General features: G+C 37.0%; 1 long non-coding RNA gene across 3 annotated transcripts in view; it reads right to left on the bottom strand.

Moving 5' to 3' along the window:
* Positions 1-5,061: 5,061 nt before the first annotated feature.
* The window catches only part of LOC114204890 (uncharacterized), a 382,680-nt gene continuing 364,399 nt past the window's right edge, over positions 5,062-23,342 (bottom strand). For 2 of the 3 annotated variants that reach the window (XR_015768216.1, XR_015768217.1), the window contains 2 exons: positions 5,825-6,003; positions 5,062-5,481 (listed from right to left, as the gene is read on the bottom strand). This is a non-coding gene — a long non-coding RNA (uncharacterized LOC114204890). The remainder of the gene's footprint in view (positions 5,482-5,824; positions 6,004-23,342) is intronic. The other variant, XR_015768225.1, reaches the window with a different exon arrangement.

Raw genomic sequence — 23,342 nt, 5'->3', positions numbered from 1 at the left:
CAGAGCTTTCAGGTTAGAGCCCTAGCTGGCCAATAGCTTGATTTGGACCTCATGGGACCCAGAGCAGAGAAATCAGCTGGGCCTACTGCACTTCTGACCTACGGAACTGTGAGATGATAAACTTGTATTGTTACATAGGAAAGTTGTTAAGAGATTAAATTCTAACAATTCCTATCACAAGGAGAAATGTTTTTTCCTTTGTTCTTTTCTTCTTTCTTTTCTTTTTATTGTATCTACATGAGAAGATGGATGTTAGCTCAACCAACTGTAGTAATCATTTCACAATAGCTGTAAATCAAACCACCATGCATACATACAACAGTGATGTATGTCAATTATTTCTCAATAAACTCGGGGAGGGGGGATTCTGTGTTGTTTTAAGCTGTGAAATGTGTGGTAATTCGGTATACCAGCAATAGATAACAAATATACTATTCTACCTCCCCGTAAACAAATAAAAACATCTCTAATCCTACCACCCACAGATAATCACTGTAAACATGAGTAGGTATCATTTTATCCTTCTTTGTATGTATGTAGATATAATGGTATGAATTTAAGATTATGCTGAATGTACTATTTTTAACATCTTGTATTTCAAACCCAACATTTCATTTTGACTATCTTATATTTTTAAACATTCTTCTAAAAGAATTGTGATGGTTAATACTATTCCACTGAATAGTTCTACCACAGTTTATTGCCCTACATTTGAATATTTAGGTTGCCCTGAATATTTTACTAATAGTCACATAAACCAGATAATTGATGGGACCTCTTATCTTTTGAGATTTAGACTGATTGTCTTGAAGATACTACTTCCATAACTTGAAGAGACAAAATTTCATGAAACGAGGGACTTGTAGTTTTAAGGTAGCATCTATTTTCCTATGCTATCTCTAGGTTATGTAGCTTTTCCTCAGATAAAAGATTACCTTTTCCAGTTCCCCAGAATGAGTATTCTGACCCTAAATCATAAATGACTGATATAAACTTTATTGCTATTTTTTAATATAAACTTACATAGAAATGGCTTCAATTTCCTTCTAAATTTTTCATCGGTTAACATGATCTACCTTTCTTATGCTGAAGTCAGAATTACAAATTAATTTTTTTCATGTTTCATAGCACTGTGATATTCTTATACAAACATCTTGATACATATTACTATTTCCTTAGGATAAAGGCCTTGATGTGGAATTACTGAATTCAAAAACACGCACATGTTTAAAGATTTTATTCTTCACAGCATCCCAGTTTCTTTGTACAAATGTATTGTTCAGACACAAAACCAATGCTATAAGGTTTACTGGAAAGATCTTTGCATCAAAAGTCAAGAAAATTATTTTTGATGCTCAGATCTTCAAACAGCTAGGTTTCTCTGGTTTTCTGGCTTCATCTTTTCCTCAAGTGCAAAATGGAAGTCTTAGTTATAGAGGATCCCATTATGTAATGCTTTGAAAAGAAGGTGGAGGATTTTATGTTCTAAGCAGTATGTTATAATAATGAGCTAGGATTAAATATATTTCTTAAAACAGTCGGCAGCCTCATCTATTCAGGGAGAATTTACAAATATGCCTCTACTGAAACCTCTTATCTTATTAAAGCATATTTCCTTCTCAAATGTTTACCATGCAGGAAAAAGAAGGGTTGGACCTATTAGCAAATTTTGTGCATTGCTCATTTCCCTAATTATTAATGAATATTGTTCTTCCACATCACAAATTCATTTCTGAACTCATAATTAAATGACTAATAAATATAAGGTTTTGTATCCAGTAAAGGAAATAACCAAATAATTTCCTATATTTGAGGGCATTTAGGTTTATTAAAAGCAAATGACCTCACTCTTCCTGATGCTGACATCTGGGTGCCCTGGAGAGGCGTGGTGGGAGAAAGCTGGCCATTCTTTGCTTAGTATTTTAAGTATGACACACCAAAATTTACTTTTTTGTAAAAGAAACCTTGAGAACAAAAGCCAGTTATTATTAACTGGAAGGGGAAGTTGCTAATTTGTTAAACACAAAGAAATACAATGACTTGATACCTAATATGTGGAGAAATTCTCTTAATATAAGCTGAACTTTAGCCCTTTCTCTGCTCCATTAAACAGTTATCATAACTGGCTATTTCCTCCATTTCCAAAAACTTGGGAATTTCTTTGTTTCTTAGTAGATTATCCTCACTGGAATGCTTTCACAGATGAAGTATTTTTTTCTTACAGTTTTCTTGTGAAAAAAAAAAAGATCCTACATATGCTAGATGTTTTCAGGTGACCAAAATTCTAGGTGTCACACATCATAGTGATTCTGTAATTGTTAATGGGTGAATTCTCATTACAACAGCACACGTGGTTTGATTCTGTAATAAAAGCAAAGCTTTAAAGAGAATGAATACACCTTTTTAATGTGTGCAGATTTTGAGTTTATGGATCCCGAATAGGAGGAGCATGTTCTATAATAGCAATTCTCTAATTTGGGTTGATCAGAATCTCCTGGGGGAACTTAATAAAAATATAAAGGTCCAGTCTCTTCACCTCCAATGAGGCTGGGACTCCAGCTCTCTGGTTGATTCTGTTACACACCAAAGTTGGAGGACCACTGTTCTAGAACCTTGTTTATAAGTTGTTGTTGTTGTTGTTGTTGTTGAATGTTGCATGAAAATTCCTGAAGACCTCCTAAAATGGAGATTCTGAGCTGCATTTTCAGTTCCACCTTAACTGGAGTGGGGTGTAAGAATGTGTACCTCCAGCAAGTACTCAGGTAATGCTTATGCTCTCGTCCAGAGACCATATTTTTAGCTATAAGGCAGAGTCTAGGGCATGGTTTACACCTCTTTACATATAACATCTGCCTCAAGCCAATGTTAATAAAAATTTTCCACTTCGAGCAGTGCTTGCCCAGGAGATATGAAAACTGACTGTTGTGTTTTATCACAGCTGGCTCTAAACAACTGAAGTTTCCCTGAACCATGAGTGACCTGGATGCCAGATCTTTCCTAGACCTAAATGAAGACACTTTTCCTGAACTACAAAAAATAAGACTATTTTAACTAAGCGTACACAGACCTACAGACACATCCTGCCCTCTCAAGGTGCCAGTTTTCTATGTTCAGTGTATTAAGAACTCCTCCTCTCTAGCATACAAATCCCGATTTTTCTCCTTCAGCAAATGACTCAGTGAATCAAATTTCTTCACTGACGTATGTTCTCTTGCCGGCAAGTTAATGGTTTAGACTTCCTTTATTGGTGGTGGTAATTTTGTTCTGGAGGTCTTTGCTTTATTTTTTAACACTAGTTTTAAGACACTTTTTCCATAAAATTCCTGTTAAATGTATTATGCCTTTCTCAAATCATGCCTGCCTAGGAAACTGTCCTTTCCCCTCAAAAAAACTTTGCTGTAGTTTTACCACGTAGTGAAAGTTCCCATCCCTGCCCAGCTTGGGCAGTGTGACTATACTCGACCCTGTGCCCCCAGCACCAGCCCTCATTCTTTACCTCTGGTATACACCTACCCCATGACTGGCCCCTCTGTGGGTCTACATCTGGGCTTCTTCACTGCAAAATGAGCACCTTGAAATAAGGGCCATATTTTAATGTTGTTGGAGGTGTTTTAAGATTTATTTATTTATTTTAGTGCGCAAGCAAGCGGGGGGGGAGGTGCAAAAGGACAGAGAGAATCTTGAAGCAGACTCCCTGCTGAGCACAGAGCCTGCAGGGGGCTCCATCCCAGGATCCTGAGTTCATGACCTGAGCCCAAATCAAGAGTTGGCCACTTAACCAACGGAGCCACCCAGGCACCCCATATTTTGTTATTTTTGTCATTGTTTTTACATTTGTTTCTCTGTTGAACTGAAATGGGTGGTGGTAAAGAGTTGTTATCCTCTTGCTACTTGGCACATCAGAATTCACGAAGCACTCTTATATGCATTATATAATATGATGGTTGTGACAGATAGGAAAGATCTTACGTTGCCAATAAGAAGACTAAAACTTAGAAAAGATAAATGATAACCTCAGGGTCACATGTAATTAAGTGTCAGAAAAAAGACCTAACCTACACATTTTTCCTGTAGAAACACATTAATCCATCTTCAACCACAGTAATACACAGAAATTTTCTTACCAATTTTTCCTTTTAATTTCTTATCAAGATAGGGTAAAACAAAATCATGGGAGAATAAGATGAAGGCCAGATACAATTTGATGAGGCATAATGTTTCCAAAAAAACACCATGCACAGGGCAAGCAGAGCTAGGTAGAACAGAAACAGGTATATGGAAGAAATCCCAATATGTGTGGAAAGATTAAAATAGAGCAGGTGAAGAGAGATATTAAACACTGCTAAGGAGTCAAGGGGAGTTTCAGCCTGAGTTCCTAGCAACAGTTTGTTTAGGTCTTCAGTATACTTCCTATTCTTGGAAGTCCATCTTGCAGCTGTAGAATTTGTTTGCTCACTGATTTTTATTTGTTTGTGTGTTTTAAAGCAGGTAAAGCTAACTTCCATTTGCAACATTGTGGTAGACTACATTTTTTTTAAAGATTTTATTTGTCAGAGAGAGAGCACAAGCAGGGAGAGCAGCAGAGGGAGAGAGAAAGAAGCAGGCTCCCTGCTGAGCAAGGAGCCCAACGCAGGACTCGATCCCAGGACCCTGGGATCATGACCTGAGTTGAAGGTAGATGCTTAACTGACCGAGTCACCCAGGCATCCTTAGACTATATATTCTTAAAGCCATCCAACTATAGAGTACTTAAAAAGGATAGGTACAATGTAACAAACCAAGCTCACAGGAAACTAACAGACTACCCTGAGAGAAAGAAAGAAGAAAGAAAGAAAGAAAGAAAGAAAGAAAGAAAGAAAGAAAGAAAGACAGAAAAAGGAAGGAAGGAAGGAAGGAAGGAAGGAAGGAAGGAAGGAAGGAAGGAAGGAAGAAAAAGAAAAAGAAAGAAAAAGAAAAGAAAAGAAAAGAAAGAAAGAAAGAAAGAAAGAAAGAAAGAAAGAAAGAAAGAAAGAAAGAAAGAAAGAAAAGAAAGGAAGTAAGTGAAGAAGGGAGGGAGGGAGAGGGAGAGAGAAAGGGAGAGGAGGTAAGAAAAAGAAGAAAAAGAAAAAGAAAAAAAATGCTAGAATTGCAGTGGTGAGCAAGCTCAGGAGAGATGGATTTACCTAGGGGCATTTGTCAGTAGCAGAAACTTAGTGCTTTGTTTTATAGAATCATTCAGGGAAAAAGAGAGGGAAAAAAGGCCTTGAGCCCTTTGGGTAAGCCAAAGGAAATATTACCTGCTTCTGAAAATAGAGAGGTAGCAAAGAAACCTAACAGTATCTGCCTCAGCTCCAGGTGAGAGAAGACATCTCCCCTGAGGATCAACTGGATCCTTGTGGACTGGCAGTTGAATGCATATTACCTACTCAGTCAGTGTGTGACCAAAAGACTCCAAACCAAGAAACAAACTTCATATAGTTCTGAGTTTAATATCCTGGGCATCTGGCAAAAGCAAAAGCAAACAGAACATGCCATCAAACCAAAGTTGCCAAATTATACAAAAAAAAAAAAAAGTCCCTAAGAGCAGGAACTAGCAGAAACAAAAACAGCGCAATTAGATTTGTAAGCCCTTTAGTACTTAAAATTATTAGAATCAAAACACAAAATAAGTATGTTTTAAATGTTTGGGGAAGCAAAAAAAGAAAATAAAACTTGAGCAAAAAAAATCAAGCAAGAAACAAAACAGCAGATGAACTAAATAGATCAAATTTACAGGAAGAGAAAATTGATGTGGGAAATTGATTACAGAATGGACTCAATTCTTCATCCCTCCCTATAATCATACCTTCTGCAGTGTGACTTTGCAGATCTTCCCATCAAATGGTGAAGTCTATTTTCCCAGTCTTCCAATCTGAGACTGGTGTTTTGATTGGCTTTGGTCAAAAGGATGCAGCAGAGGTAAAGGTGTGCAGGGCTGACTCATCCATTAGGCATGGGAATCACAATGCTCAGGACCCACAAAACCTGTAGGGGCCACAAGAACGTTTTGATATTATTTTTTTTAAGTGGGATAAAGATGAATATAACAAATCTGTAGTAATGAATCCAGGCTGGATTATACTCATATTTATGCCAAGGCAGTTGTAAAACATAATTTTTAATACTTTTTTATGGAGTAAGTTCTCCAAAGGCAAAAATGCCTAGGGTTCTCAATGTTAGCCTAGGCCTGGGTAGGCTTTGTGTGCTTCTACTTGTTCTATTGTAACCCTGTCACCACCATGAGAATATTGATAGGCTAACCTGTTAGAGGAGGAGAGATGACCTGAAAGAAAGCTGAGTCATCCCAGCTGAGCCCCAGGAACTTTAGCAGAAACCAGCCCAAATCAGCAAAGCCACAGAGTCAACACAGAGCTGCCTATAGATACAAAAGTGAGCCCAATGGAGACAGAAAGATCAATTTGCTGACCTGGTTCATGAACAATACTACATGCTAATTGTTATAAACCACTGAGTTTGGGGCTGGTTTGTTTTGCAGCAGTAACAAACTGCTACACTTAGTGAACTGAAGGAAAATTCCTAGAATGAAACCAAGAGAGACAAAGTGAAATGATGAACCCAAAAGCATGGAAGGAAAGAATGAAAGGTTTAAAATACATCCAGTGGAGTTCCATATGACAACAGGAGAGAAACTATATTTGAAATGGTGATGACTAAATTTTTCAGACTTGATGAAGAACTTGGATGGTAAGTTCAAGAAGGACAAGCAGCAGAATAAAAGGAACATATTTAGATACATTAAAGTGAAATAGTACCATGAGAGACTATGGACTCTGAGAAACAAACCGAGGGATCTAGAGGGGAGGGGGCTGAGGGGATGGGTTAGCCTGGTGATGGGTATTAAAGAGGGCATGTATTGAATGGAGCACTGGGTGTTATATGCAAAAAATGAATTATAGAACACTACACAAAAACTAATGATGTGATGTATGGTGATTTATAAAATAAAATAAAATTTTAAAACAGTGAAACAGTAAAACTTCAAAAATAAAATATATTTAAGGAAACTAGAAAGGGAAAAAGTTTACTAAAAACTGGCAATGCTACAAAGATACGACATCATATGAAGCTTTCTGTAGTCACTGTGTGGGTGCAAATTCAATATACTCCACTAATCTTCCCTGATCATCTAACCCTGGGAAGGTTTTCTCTCTCTTCTGGTTTTCAACACACTCTGTGAGAGCCCTGCATATAGCATGTGTCACATCATTTTTAGTATCATCATTATTTGCACACAAGCCCAAACTTTTTGTTTAATATGGGAAAGTACTTCTTTTAATTCAAAAGCATCTTTGAAAATAATAGCAATATTATGCTATTTGCTTTTATGATAGTCCTATCAAAATATTGTTATGACTTTTCATATTTTTCAACAATATTGACCTAGGCAAAAACCTTAAAAGATTTAATTGGTCCAGTGTTTTACCAACACTCACCAATATATGTTCATATAATATTTAAAACATATTACTATTCTAGTTAATTGCTATTACATCAATAGAGAATACAAATAAAGTAAGTAGTAGAACACATCTAGAAGGGAGTGCATGCTAAGGATGCTTTTAAAAAATTTCATTATTTAAGGGGGCGCCTGGGTGGCTCAGTTGGTTCAGTGACCGACTTTCGATTTCAGCTCAGGTCATGATCTCAGGGTCGTGAGATAGAGGCCGGAGTCGGGCTCCACACTCGGTGTGGAGTCTGCTTGTCCCTCTCCCTCTGCTACTCCTCTCTCTCTCTCAAATAAGTAAATAAAATCTTTTAAAAATTTTCATTATCTAAGATTTACTGTGTGTTTTATACAGACACAAACTTCCTATCTTCCCAATGTGTTTATTTTGCAATTTTGGATAGAGAAATACTCACTTCCTACATTCTTACGGACATGGAAATGCTATTCACAGGTATGCCATATAGTACCTCATGATTACCTTTCTTCTCTTGCATATTTCCCCTGCTCTGGAGATTTTAATAGACTTCATTTTTATAGCAGTTTTAAGTTCATGTCAAAATTGAACAGGATAACTGTCTTTCCTTTATTGAAATGCTTCATATGTTTTTATAATTTGGACCCAAGGTCTCCCTAATGTGTTTAAATACCCTCTCCATACATTTAAGCACATTAATTATTCTACCAATTTTACAATTTTGAAGAAACCTCTCCTGAACTCATGACTTTTTTCTTGACTGATTGCTTTCTATGGTAACTAAATGATCCTCTAGGTCAAAGATTGTATTTTTTGTATGTCTCTGAAGCCCTGACTGCCATCATGGTGACTTGCATATTGTGAGCCTTCAGTAAATTACTAAATAAATGATGACCCTACCACAAGAGGAAAGCAGATGGGAAAGAGGCTATGTAACTGAGCTACTCGCTCAAATATTCCAATCACTGATCACAGAGAGAGCTTTTATTATCCTCAGTCTGTAGGACTATGGCTGCTTCAACAGGGGGTCCCAGATCTGGGACTTTGTCTCAGCTATCAATTCAGTCCAACAACTGGCAACTCCATTCATTAACTGACTTGTCATTTGGTCATTTGCCTATGACATACTTGTTTGAATTGACAACTAGAAATCATTCAATATCGTTCTTATCTATCAGTCTGTCCTTTTACATAAATAATGAAAAAACAAAGCACATAAGTACAAATGTATTATCATTGTTTGTTGTACACATTTCAATGTCCCTGAAAATAATTGATGCAGATGATTTGATCTCCCAAAATCAAGAGAGAGAATCTCATTTCTTTCAACTTGATTGGAAACTATCCCATAGCTCAAATGTCCTAATATCTGAGAAATGCTATTATATAATTATTTTATGGATTTTATGGTTTTTTTAATCTCACTATGGAAAATACTGCATTTATATTAGAAGTAACACAATCGATGAAGCAGTGCGCTGATACAGTCCTAAAGGTGGAAACCCAGCTCAGAAATCTATTCATAAAAGCTTAGCAAAGGCCCTTCTCTGTCTCTGCTTTCCCTTATTAAAAATAATGATAATAATACCTACTCTTACTTCGAGGACTGCTTTGACTATACGATGAGACAAAGAGTATAACAGCATTTTATACATCTTAAAGCACATTGAAAATATAAAATATCCTTTCATTCTACATTTTAGATATAACCTTAGGTTAAAGATTCACAACATAATAAGAAAATAATAAAAGTCCATAGAGAGCAAAATACTGTAAGGTGGCAGTGAACAACCATGGCTAATGAGCATGGGATCTGGAGACAATCTACCCTAGGTTCAAATCCTAGCTCTACCACATCCTGGCTGAGTGACTATAGATAAATTATATATCCTCTCTTTTCTCAGTATTCTTATCTGTATAATGGGAATAATAATAGTAGTATCCACCCCATAGGGATGTAAAGTTAAATAAGTGTGTAAAGCATATAGCTCAGTGTCTAATATATGGTAATCATACAGTACAGATTAGATATTTTCCATCATAATTATCATTGCTCAACACTAACAGTAATTGGCATTAGAGTTCAATTTACCTTAATTCTTTTGCCAAAATCTACTATTCTGAGGGTCTATTTTATAGTTATAGGGAAACATACAGTTATTCCATTAAAATCATTGATGATACATTATAAAATCATGTAATTTTCAGCTAAAAAAACTTTAGGAGATTTAATCTAACATATTTTGCAGATAAGGAAATTGAGGCAGTGTGAGTGCATGCACTTGATTAAGATCATACCACTTGTTAGTGGCAGAGTTTACAGTAGAATCCAGGGCCCCTGACATCTAAGTACCATAGCGTGCTGCCTTCTGGATACCTCCAATTGTCTCCAAAAATGTGTAAGATCTACGTTATAAAAATTACTAGTACATATCCTGCCTTATCAGTAGGTGGACTTTTTCTGCACTTGCTTATTAGAATGTAAAAGAATGTTCAAACTACTATGTATTATACGTACGTATGTATATGTGTTATATATGCACATATGGTAAGATCAAAAACATACATTTTATTACAATTACCTGTTGCCACTTACTGAAGGTAGAGATGCCTTGAGAAATTTAAACAATAACTCATTATGTATTTTCAGTTAGCTGATATAATATCTTTTCATTTTAAAATCTGAGATACTAGCTAAATCCACTTAAGACTCATTTCAGTTTTGAATTCTGATAATCCCCACCTGAAATGTGACTACAAAAATAAGTAGCTTTGCACTTACCCTACAATCTACCCTACTGTTTTCTTCAAGGTTGGATTTTTAGTATCATTCCTATACAGAAATAATAAAATTAAATAGAACAAAAACCAAAACAGAGATAGTTGGAAAACAGTAACATGTGAATAGCCTCAATAGCTTGTTTCTATCTGGCCAAAAGAATCCATATAATAACCTCTAAACATTTCTGCTCAAATAATGAGTTTCCCTGTGAGACAGGAAGATGGCAGGATATCCATCCCTAGAATATTATGAGCCAGGACAGCTGCCCCACCACAGTCCTCTGGAGACCTCCTGCCTGCCCCTACTGCTGGGTGGGTGAGAAGAGACTGAAGAAAGCAAACAGTGAGGAGAGCATTTAATCAGCTCATGCTGCCTCATGGAAATTCCTTGATGTTTATTTTAATCCAATGTTGTTTGGATAACATGTGATGGAGACTTGGAGGAGGAAAAACCAAAATGATGTGTACTGAGTTCCACATCTCTCCCCTGGCATTTTTGAATCTTTGAAATCCCATAGGAAAGTGCTGAAAAGTAGACAGTTCCTTGTTGAGAAATGAAAGAAATACCATCATTTTTCTAATTGTAGTCTCATAAATTAAGTATAATCTTGAACTGTAACTAAACTTTCAGTTAATCTAGGTCAGGAAATAGGCTCCTTGCTATCTTCTTTCCTGATCTGCCTATGGGGACCTCAGTAAAGCAGAACCAAAACTTATCCTAGTGCTTTTCCTACTCAGCATGGGCTACCTCCTGAATTCAGAAATTTGTGCTCTCTCCTGAGCCCCAGTGCACTGTGTCCCTCATGTCAACTTATTATTCTTTTGTCATAAATTTCCCTTGAGTTCAGCTAACAGGTAATGTAGTAGGTCTGTTAGTGGTTGTGCTTCTATATTTAAGAAGGTATATTTCTTTATTTTCAATATATGGTTGTTTTTTCTATAGAAATTGCTTAACTTAGTCTGTTTCTCAAAGGATAATTTCATACCTGTTGAAAGAAAATCAAGAGTATAAAGACTACATGTTACTTATTTACTATACTTTGTATTACAGAAAATTTTCCACATAAGCAAAAGTAAGAAGAATACTATAACTCATTTCCATGTGTCCATCAGGCAGCTTCAGCAATCATGAACTCAAGGCACATCTTGTGTCATCTACATCTCTTACCCACTCCCCCTTCCCCTTATTATTTTGAAGCAAAACATTATTATGTAAGTATTTCAAATATTTCATTTTCTATATTTGTAAGAGTCACCTTTTTAAACATACAAAATCACAATGTCATTATAGACTTAAAATAATCAAGAGTAACTCCCTGTTTCCATCAAACATCCAGTCAGAGAGAACCTCTGCTTGTGGATGCAATAGAGTAGCCTGTGACAGAACAGTGCAGTTCTCCAAGGCTAAACAATGGATGAGATATATCTCTGATGCTTGAAGTCATCCAGAAGCCTGGGGGCAGGCATGACTTGAAAGGCCAAGACCCAAGGGGGAAGGAAGCTCAATGTTCTTCATGCTGCCATTTCTCTTGCAGCGTATGCCAGTTCTTCAGCTCCAAAAGTGAGAGACTGAGAAACAAGGTAGAGGGCCCCTGTAAAGAGGCAGAGAAGCAGAGACAGACATCTCACAGCACTGGAAGGAGAAAAGCTGGAGGTTAGACCTGGGGAAAAAAAATGACCAGGACTTGAGAAATTAAGAACCTTAAGTAAAGGGATCACAAGAAAATGAGCCCAACACACTTTGCTGATTCCTTCTTGAGGTGGTTGCCATATCTCTAGATGTGCAAGGCAAGAAGCCAAGAACCCAAGGAAAACACTGCTGAAAAGCTGAGCAGAGCTTTCAGCATTCTTACAATGCAAGGGAGACAAAGAAAGAAAAGAAAGAAAGATAGAGAAAGAAAGAAAGATAGAGAAAGAAAGAAGGAAAGAAAGAAAGGAAGGAAGGAAGGAAGGAAGGAAGGAAGGAAGGAAGGAAGGAAGGAAGGAAGGAAGGAAGGAAGAAAGAAAGAAAGAAAGAAAGAAAGAAAGAAAGAAAGAAAGAAAGAAAGAAAGAAAGAAAGAAAGAAAGAAAGAAAGGAGAAAAAAGAAAAGAAAAGAAAAGAAAAGAAAAGAAAAGAAAAGAAAAAAGAAAAGAAAAGGAGAAAGAAGGGAAGGGTAGGAAAGGGAAGGGAAGGGAAGGGAAGAAAAAAGAAACCCAGGGCCTTACCAGGTCATGACAACTCCCCAGGCTCTCAGTCTGAACCCCAGAGGGCTACAACCTAGCATGAGGTAAACCAGAAGCAAACTGATCGATATGAGGTTATTCATCCATATTTAGCCAGAGGATAAAGTATCTCCTCGCTAAAGAAAATGCAGCAACAACTTTCATACACAATGTTGGACAGTCAATCAGAATTACCAGGTATGCCCAGAAACATGCCCAAAACTAAAAAGAAAAGAAAAAAGCTCACAGGTATTTCAAATACTGGAACTACCAGAAACAGTCTTTAAAAATAACTATGATTAATATGTTCACAAAAATATACAATAAAAGAGAAAATTTAATGGAAACCTAGAATCTGTTTCCTTAGAAAAAGGATCATGTATTCTAGAACTATATTAACTAAAATTAACATCCAGTTGTATTCAGATTTCTTTGTCTTATAACTGTTTTGTGGGTCTTTTTAAAATAATTTGTTTTAAATGGGATTCACATAAAGTCCATATAGTTTCCTTGGTTGATATATCCCTTAAGTATCTTACAGGTTTAAAACTATAGATTTCCTTTTAATCTTTTTTTCTTTTCCTTACAGATTTTCTTAATAAAGCCAGGTTCTTAGTCCTTCAGTTTTCTTCAGTCCAGATTTTGCCATTTGTTTTCCCATGGTATATTATGTTCTTTCCTCTGTCCTCTGTATTGCTATGTATTGGTAGTTAGTCTGGATGTTTCGTGAAAATCAGGTTCAATTTCTTTGGCAAAGCTATTTCATATTTCATGGGTGGTGATATGTACTTCCACCAGGAAGTGTATAATGATGAATTATCTTTCACTTTATGATGTTAGCAGCCATAAGTGGCCACTGCCTAGATCCAGTATTTCATTAGGGGCTGCAAAATGGTGATATTCTAATTTTGTCATTTATTCACCACTTATTAACTAGAATATTGCTATAAAGAAAGGATTCCCATCATCCATATAAGGCTACTTTGAGGTACAGTTCATAGAGAAAAGACAGATAAATAAATGATTCTTTTCCTTTATTTACAAGTTTCCAAAATACTAAGTTGGTTCGCTAGCATCCTTCAAAATTTATAAGTATCATTATGAATTAATGGATTTAAAAGCATTTGATGTGTCTAGTCCATTTTATTTATAACCCGTTATGATGCTCCAATTAATGGAAGCCTATTTAATTGGCTCCTGAGCCCTTTTGAAATAATCTTTGTTGTCATTGATAGCTTCCCAGGCCACAGCTTTTTAGCCTGAAACATTTTCAAGGAAATAGAAGCATTATTAGAACATATACGTATGTTCATATATGTATGCATATATGTTTGTATATATATACATACATATATGTGTGTGTGTGTGTGTGTGTATATATATATATATATATATATATATATATATATATAGGAAACATCATCCAGGTGAGTCACAGTTCCCAACTGAGAACAAATGAAGAAAAACCTTAAATTAAAGAGTACCTTAAATCCCTCTACTTATGTACCAGGAGAAGCAAAAATTTCCATCAATTGCTTGCCATTTCCTGTAACTGCCATATATTTTGTAACACAGTATATGTAACTACAATAGAACAAGAGGAAAAGATGACAATGTTATTTCTTCTTTGAGAACTAAGAAAGAGGAAACTGTCTTAAGATACAATGAAGTAACTGTATTTAAGTCCCTAGCATCATACAGGTTAGGACTAGTCTATGTAAAAAATAATTTGTGTGAGTATAGAGAGGTAGGGAGACTGGAGGGAAAACAGGATTTTCTGAAGGAGATTATATCATTGTCTTTTAAAAAAAATTATTTCTTGGGTACCTACAACAGTATGGAGACAAACCCTCTTGAAAAGGAGATAAACAGGATGAATTTTAGGCATGTGGTTCTTTCCAAACTTCTAATTTCATAGGATCAGTTCACCAAAAATAAAATTGTCATAGTAACTTATTGTTTGTCATGTTAAGACTGGATAATTGGCATCCTATTGTTTGTACAGGACAAAATATTACAGGAAGAACACCATGTGACTGGGGTACCTCTGGGTTCTCGTGGGAACGTGAAGGTTCTTAGCAAGAAGGGGAAAATACTCAAACAACATAACCACAAGCTCACTAATGGCTATTCTTTGCTTAAAAGTGGAAATTGAGGGAATTTTACATTTTCATTTATTTTTTCAAGTATTTGGAAATAAATCTTTTCAGAAGTAAAAGAGAAAAACTGGAATGTTTATTACAATTCTTGTCATCATTTCCGCCATGATATGAGGCTGAAGTATTTAGAGAATGGGTAGTTAAAACTCTGTACTTTGTAATCTGTTCTGATTTAGTTTTGTATGTTCATCTTACCCAACTGGGCCTTTCTCAATTATCTGTGGTTGTGAAGAATAATAACAGGATCATTTATTGAGTATTGTATTAGTTTCCTCTTGCTGTCCTAATAGAGTACTACAAATTCCATGGCTTAATGCAACACAAATTTATTATCTTTTAGTTCTGGAGGTCAGAAGTCCACAGTGGGTCACACTAGGCTCGCCTAGTAAACCTAATTCCTGGATTTTAGCTCCGTGAGCCTCCTTCTGAAGGCTCTGAGGGAGAATCCATTTTCTTGCCTTTTCCAGCTTCTAGATGCTGCCTGACTTCTTCAAGTCACAGCCCCACAGCACTGTAACCTCTGCTCCTCTGGTCACATCTCTTTCTCTGGCTCTAACTCTCCTGCCTCCCTCTTTCACTTATAAGGACCCTTATGGTTACACTGGGCCCACATGGATAATTTAGGATAATACCCCTATCTGAAGATGCTTAATTGAATCACATCTCCAAAGCCCCTTGTGCCATATAAGGTAATATGTTTATAGGTTCCTGAGATCAGGACATAGACATCTTTGGGTACCATTATCCTGCCTGTCACAAGTACTTTATATATGCTGGGCACTTCTAAACTCTTCCCGTGTATAAATTAAGCTAGTCTGCACAACAGCAGATTAGGTAGTAAGGTAGTTACTATTATTATTCCCATTTTAAAGATGAGAAAAGTTGAAGTACAGAGGTTGCATTTCTAGGAAATGGTGGAGCTGATATACAACCTTACTTAGGCCCAAAGACCCAATCTTTAACCTTTAAACCATACTACCTTTGAAAATAAAAATAGTGTGGAAATCGAAATACATGAATATGCCCAAATACCATTTTAATGAAAAATGTTCAACACTCCAAGTGCATCTTTTACAAGGCCTGCAGCTAGATAGTTGTTATTTTAATTCTCAATTAATCAGCAATATTATTGAATCCCATAATCATGACAAATATTGAGAATTTGCAAAATCCCTGCCTTCCAAAAATTTACTTGGAAAAGCAAAATGAAAACATTTAGAACCGATTAGAAAACCTATAAAAGTATGTACTCAAATACTGGATGGAATGAAACATTCCTTCAAGTATTTTTTAGTAGAATCCAAGACACAAACCTCACTGTTAGTGTTTTAATTGTAGTGCTCCAAAGGACAACAATAGGAGAGTCAGCCAGGGACATGGGCAATCTATAGAGTGAATATCCACATCTAGATAACTGTTATGTGTATTCATTCTTAACTTTCATTACAGTGGAAGTAATTTCATAGCCAAATCAATTTCATTTAGAATGGTTACATGGACAACTTGGTCATTTTTTTCCCCATGGGTGGGTAATGAGAGTGTTCCAAGTATGCCTTGATTTTTTCAACTGCTTCCAGATATTATTTTCAGATAAATTCCTTTCCATAACAATAAAATCATTTTATCATCATTCATCAGAAAGTGTTCATGGGGACAAAGAATATTGTGTCATCACATAAAAGACCAGATATTCAAGTTATTAGCAACATCTGAGTTTTATAGTCTACAAATCAATAATAAAGGAACACATGGTATATTAAGCAAGATTATGGTATTTTGAAGTATGGGGGAAGGCAAAGGGAGAGAAATGGAGGAGGGATTGTGAAGAGGAGGAATGATAACTCAACTGATCTTACAAGAACTTGGAAATGAGATAATTTGCTCCAAAGTTCTCAGAAATGAATTATGTTACGTTTATCTTAAAAGCAGATAATAGAACCTGTTCATCTATATACTCTGAAGTAATTATACATTTCCTACTAACACTTTTAATATTCAGTGTGAACACTGTGGGTATTAAACATGATATTGCATTTCGGGGTCTTCTTTCTTCTTTTGAGAAGGGATTTCTTTAATTATTTCAGTCAGCTACCTTTTTTTTTCTTTTTGTTTAGTTAGATACCTCTTGTTACTCTGCTTAAACCCATGAAGACTATTTTCTTGAATTTTTATCGAGAAACAAACTTCTTTTGAATTTTCATAATTTTCTCTATTATATTCTTCATGGGACTTCTTCTTTTCCCTATACTATACATATTTTTTTCTGTTTATTTATCCTTATATACAGATCTATCTAGATGTGATAGATTAAAAATGGCCACAAGATCTTCGACATTTTTCCCATCAAGAGGTTGGGTCTGTTTTCCTTCCCCTTGAATCTGGGCTAGACAATGGTTGCACAGACAGAGTGATGCTGTATCATTTCTAAGCACAGGCTTTAGGAGGATTGCCAGCATTCTTCTTTGTCTCTTGTAGTCCTGAGCCACCATGTAAGAAATTAGACACTACTGAGATTGACATGCTGTGAGGATGCCCAAGCTAGCCATTTGGAGAAACCATGACGAAAGAGAGAAATACTCTGTCAGTTCATAGATGTTCCAGGCCCCAGCCATTCAATTATGTCACCTGAGCCCAGCCTTCCAGGCGTCCCTTCTTAGGTGCCAGACATGAGAGTTAAGCTGCCTTGGGGCACCTGGGTGACTCAATCGTTAAGCATCTGCCTTCGGCTTAGGTCACGATCCCAGGGTCCTGGGATGGAGCTCCGCATCGGGCTCCCTGCTCCGCAGGAAGCCTGCTTGTCCCTCTCCCACTCCCCCTGCTTGTGTTCCCTCTCCCTCTGTCAAATAAATAAATAAAATCTTAAAAAAAAAAAGAGTTAAGCTGCCTTGACCCCAAATCAAACCAATTACCAGCTAAACAGCATTGATCGACTCCTATCTATTGCCGCATGAAGAGTTATTTAAACAATTACTGCCTGAATTCCTGGCACACAACATCATGATATAATAAATATGGTTGTTGTCATAAACCACTAATATTTGGGGTAATACACCATAGATGAACTAGATCAAACAACAGATGACTAGACACCAAGTTTTACACTTCTCAACATATAGGATTCATAAGGAGATCTTTAACTTGTCTTTAATGTCTGCTTAATCTCTGGTGGCTAACAGAAATTATCTGGTATGGTGTACTAATCACAGTAAGCTAACTACTGTAATAAATCCCCAAATCTCATGGACCTAACACAATAAAGGTTATTTTTTCCCTCACAGTATAGTCTAGTAAAGTTCTGAGAAGAACACACAGCCTAAAGGCATGTCAGTCTCGTTCACATAGTGGCTCTCCCACTTCCTAGGGTCTTTGAATCCTTCACCGAATCTTCTATATTTGGCTAGCAAACAAGGGAACAGAGAAAGAACAGAAATAGGACCGAAGGTTTTGTGGTTAGGGCTGCAGATGCCTTACATGACTTTTGCCCACTTTCCACTGAAAGTAGAAGTTGAGAATTTAGTTGGAGTCCAGAACGTAGTCATATGCTGAACCTAACTCTAGGAGGTTAAAAAAAAACAACAGTCTAGCTCTGTGCTTAAGATGAAAAGGAAACAGGGTATATGAGCATATGAGAGTCTCTCCACATATGTCCACATTAGTATGGAATGACATTTTTTGATCTGTCAATATTGCCACTATCCAAGCAAGCCAGACACAGAATAGGATAATACAATTTTGTGTGTGCACATATAGAAAATACCACACCCCACATTTCTTGCTTCCCAGGTACTTTCTGTCTCCTTGACTACAAATCCCAGGAATGGTGATCATTACATCTGTCCCTCTCCATCATGCTACCTACTCAGATATGAGATCTCCAAATAGGCATAAACAGAGAAGAGCCCATGTGGTCAGGATGGGAGGGGAGAATACCACAGGACTCTGGTCAGCTCAGAAGTCAGCTGCCTGAGTTTCTGTCAAGGGTCAAAGGCTGGACTTTAGCTAAGGCCACTTCATGTTATATTTCAGCTCTCTCTATTTATTTTTTTCTGATTTGGTTATTCTGTCAAACCAATCAAAACTATAGTCCCCAAATTCCTGAGCTGGGCTTATAGTTTTTAATATTTCCATCACCTTTGGTATGAGTGTGTGTGTGTGCATGTGCACATGTGTGTGTGTGTCTCTATACATCTCGCATTGGAAGTTGAGAGAATTATGTATAACCAGGCTGCCATAATAGTAACTAAAAGTCTCCCTGTCCTCTTTGAATTTTAGTGTTGTCATTATTGTTGCTTTTTGTTGTTTTGTTTTTCAGTTTTCTGAATGTCACTTCCAGTTTAGGCTTTATGTTCACTGTAAATAATTACATCATGGAATCTAAGACTTGTTTCTTCAAGCTGTCACTCTGTTCAATAAAAACAAAATCAAAGGCAGGTTTTAGAGCAGGGAAACATCTCGGACATCACTATTTGAAGCAGGTTCCATTTACCACTGAGCTCTCCTGAAGCCTCACTGTTCTCAATCCGTCCCTTTGGGCAGCCACTCTCAATCAGTGCTGGCATGTGATATGAAGTCTGTATGCCATCACTGGGTTAGAATGATCTCACTCTGCTTGAACAGTTCATTCAGTTAACAAGCATTTATTAAGCATCTACTATGTGACAGGCACTGTGATTGATTTGCTGGAAATAAATCATTAAAAAGGACATGTCCTATATCATCAAGAAACACACAGCCTATTGGCGGAGAGAAAAAAAAATTACACACAGAATAAAGAAGGTGAAGAGTAGCTAAATCCAGGATGCCATGGGAACACCTGGACCAAGCATCTATCATAGTGCTCAGCGTCAGGAACGGCCTCTTGGAGGACCCAGAGACCTGAAGGATAAATGGGCAGAGGCATCCAGGTATTCCTCCAGGTATTCCTTAACCGCTTCCCAACATTTACCCCATTGCTCTGCTTAACCACGTCTCTGGGAAATTCTCCCTCCCAAGGACTGCTGTGCCTAATTCTTCAGGTATTACATGGAAGTTGGGATGCCAGAAATGTTATTATCTCATGGTGAATCATTTCTCTTTGATGGTGGTGTTGAAATTGCAAAGGGATGACATAAACTGGCTGTGGTTCTTACTTGGGAAAATCTCCAGAGAGCCTCTTTCCTCTTCTTTCTTTTTATAGAATTCTGCCTTCTATTGTCTTCCTCAGGAGAGGCACTTCTGAAGCAAAGTTCTCTAACACCCGTAAGCATTTCTCAGCTCCTTTATTTTGATCTCATATAAGACTCCTGCACCCACCAAAAGCTGCTTTCATTTGTGACTCCCAAACAAAGAGATTTTGAGCCTTCAAATCAGAAAGCCAATTTTTTATCTCATCTCTAAGATTGGTTTTGTGATCATATGGGGAGAGAGCTGCTTTCAGGTTAAACATTTTTTCCAACAGTTCTTTCATGGAAATCACTATGAAGAAAGTATGGAAGAGTCAACAACATGGGAAGATGTGAAATAATGGACACTGCAAGGAGTCATTGCCCTTGAACTTCTTCTGTGTCCCAGCCTAGCTTTTGATTCCTTAATTCAATATTGCTACTTTTGAGTTACCCAAACAATCGATTGCTAAAATGGATCATACCGGACCCTGGTAAAATTTTGGTACATCAGCCTCTATTAATATTCTAACTTGGATGTCTCCCAGTTTTGTTTTGTTTTTGTGTTATAATTAGCTACAACTAACAAAGAACTGGTCTTATGAAAATAGAACTCAGGTCAGATATTGTCAGTTAGGAAGTGTTTAAAAGAATTTGAACAAAAAAGCACCATCTGAGCAGGACATTTCTAGATGGACATTCTGGTTATACTCTCTTTTTAATATTAAATATGCAATAGAGAAATAAGTTGGAATCATAAATATATAATAATTGAATTATTCAGGGTTTAGAAGCAAAACAAAACAAAAACAAAAACCAAAAACCAAAAACCTACACATGAGCATGTTTCCTAATTGATTTAAGTATCTCCTCTCCACCTAGGCACCCCCCCCCTTCACTGTCAGGATACACATTAGGATACGTTTCTGCTTATGGCTCAAAAGAAAAGGTGTTTAGATGAAGTAACATTTTTGAAAGTTGACCTTTAGTAAGCTATCCGTTGGCAGCACTTTACTAAATCTTGCTTTTCATTTATAGCCTCTTTTGATGCTTATGCTTAGCTATTTTCATAAAGTATCATAATGTTATTTTTTAAGTGTAACCACATGGACACACATGCTGCCTTTAACCTTCATTTGATCATCTTTGGGAAAACTGGTTGGTGAGTCTAGGATAATATAGCCAAGTTTTTAGTATAAAACTGGTGAAGGTTCTTAATTACAAGTTGGAGAGTTAAAAAATAATAAAATAATAAAAATATAAATAGCAATCCTATAAGCCAGAGCTATAAAATAATTGCAAACATTTCAAAATATACATTGAGATAGTATAACCTCAATTGTCTGTACATAAACTGTTGGATTCTTCAACTCTTAACAGTATTTTTAGTCTTCCATTTTTTTACAATGGGGTGGGCATGAAAAAGTGAGAAAACCATACTGTGCTAAAAGATTCATAAACAAAGCAGTTTCCTGCATAAATCTGGGGATGAGAACACATGCAGTCCAGCCTCCCAAGTTTCTGCATTACAGTGCTATGTGTTAAATCCGCAGACTTCACAGGCAGGAGAGTGATTTCATGCATTTTGGGAGGACTTTGGGTAACACTTTTGAAGCAAAAAGGGGTTTTCCACATAAGCCACAGCTGACCACAAAATAGAAATTAATGACTTGCCCCACTTCCTAAACATCCTGGATGAGGCTTTAATATACACAGCTAGTGGAACATTTTACCATATTGGAGTTGGAGCATCCAATCCCATTTGGACCACTGACTTAGAAACAACCTCAGTCTGCCATTTCTCCTGTTGCATGAAGTCTTCTGATTATCAACTATATAGTTGGGTGACTCATATCTCATTCACTCAATGTGGTTTTAAGCAGCTGAGGAAACACAGTGCCAGCACATGCCCAGTAATTCACTTGCATGGTTATTTCCCTGAAATCTTTGCAAGGAGTGCCCCTCAATCAGGCATAAACACACATTATTCATCTACTGCACATCTTTTTCACTAAATAGGAGGACTATCACCCCTATGCTTTCGTTTATATCTAAGCCACTATTTGAGTAATTTTGACTTCTCTGGTTTTTATACTTTGAGATCCTAAATGCATTTTATATCTTATTTTGAAAACTACATTTTATTAAATATTTAACTAGAGATTCAATTTACTGCTTCCTTTTCTCTCCCAAGAGTCCCTGTGTGAGGCTCACAGTTAAGTCACAGGTGCACTTTGGAAAGCTTAACTCTACTTCTGAGTCATGCTGCTGACAACTAAAACCTCCCTCCCATCCCAAGAAGCACACTGCTCTCCAGTTTCTCCTCTCTCTCTAAGGAGAGATGGATAGGATGAGTAAACTCCACTTAATGTATTTCCAAGTATATGGACTTTTAGTGTTATCTGTTTCCAAGAACATTTATAACAATACTTAGATTCTACAACTCACTCCAATATATATAATCTAGTGTGTGTGTGTGTGTGTGTGTGTGTGTGTGTGTGTATTCGCTTCTATTTTAGTCTAACAGAAAGAACCCATACTCAGGTTAGGAGATCTGGATTTAAAGTTATGAATCTGTGTGATCTTAGGTTTCGGAACCATGTAGACCTTTTGCTGTTGAGTCACCTGACTTCTGAGACCAGAGGCAGCAAGGATAGGTTGTGAACATGAACCCCAAAGAACCCCATGGAGAGAGGAAAGTTCTAAGAGCAACATCAAGACAAAAAGTCCTGCAAGACCAAGAACTGATGTAGATGAGATCTTGATTATTAATTTCACCAAGATGATTTATAATATCAGGGGATCTGAGTATCTTATACATCTGTCAGTTTCTCTTCATTCCTATCATTAGTTTCCTAATTCAAGCTATCAACATGGCTTTCCCAGATTACTGCCATGTCCCCTAAATGGTGTCCCTAACAGCTAGGCTTGATCCCTCTTATCCACTACCCACTTTATACAGTGAGACATTCCCCTGCTTAAAATGCTTAAATAGGGGCGCCTGGGCGGCTCAGTCATTAAGCGGCTGCCTTCAGTTCAGGTCATGATCCCAGCGTCCTGGGATGGAGTCCCACATGGGGCTCCCTGCTCCACAGGAAGTCTGCTTCTCCCTCCCCCACTCCCCCTGCTTCTGTTCCTGCTCTCGCTGTCTCTGTCAAATAAATAAATAAAATCTTTTTAAAAAAATGATTAAACGACTCCTCATTGCCCTCAAGATAAAAACATGGAATTACAAAGGCTTTCTTGCTTTGCTCCTGCTTGCTTTCCTAGCCTTACCTCTTGACCCACCACTTCCTGCCTTGCAATCTAATCTCCAGTCAGACTGCGTTACACAAACACTCCTACTTACAAGGTCTTTGCATAAACTGTGCTTTCTACCAGGGATACACATCTCACTCCCCACACCTCCACTCTTACCTAGATCAGTCTTATTCATTTTCGGATTAGATGATACTCCTTAGATGTCACCACCCTATACCTCAAAACTTCGTTAAGTGGCCCTCCAGCATAGCAACTACCAAGATAGTAACAGGTACTGTATTGACTCACAGTGCAGCTTTTCACTGAGTTTTGAACTACTCGGTAAACTCTGAAGTCC

This window comes from Eumetopias jubatus, unplaced genomic scaffold (assembly GCF_037043125.1).
Source record: "Eumetopias jubatus isolate StellerSeaLion01/CBP00866 unplaced genomic scaffold, mEumJub1_p1.0 scaffold_5, whole genome shotgun sequence".
Lineage (NCBI taxonomy): Eukaryota > Metazoa > Chordata > Mammalia > Carnivora > Otariidae > Eumetopias > Eumetopias jubatus.
Note: the sequence above shows the minus strand (reverse complement) of the source record. Positions and strands in the feature narration are given on the sequence as shown.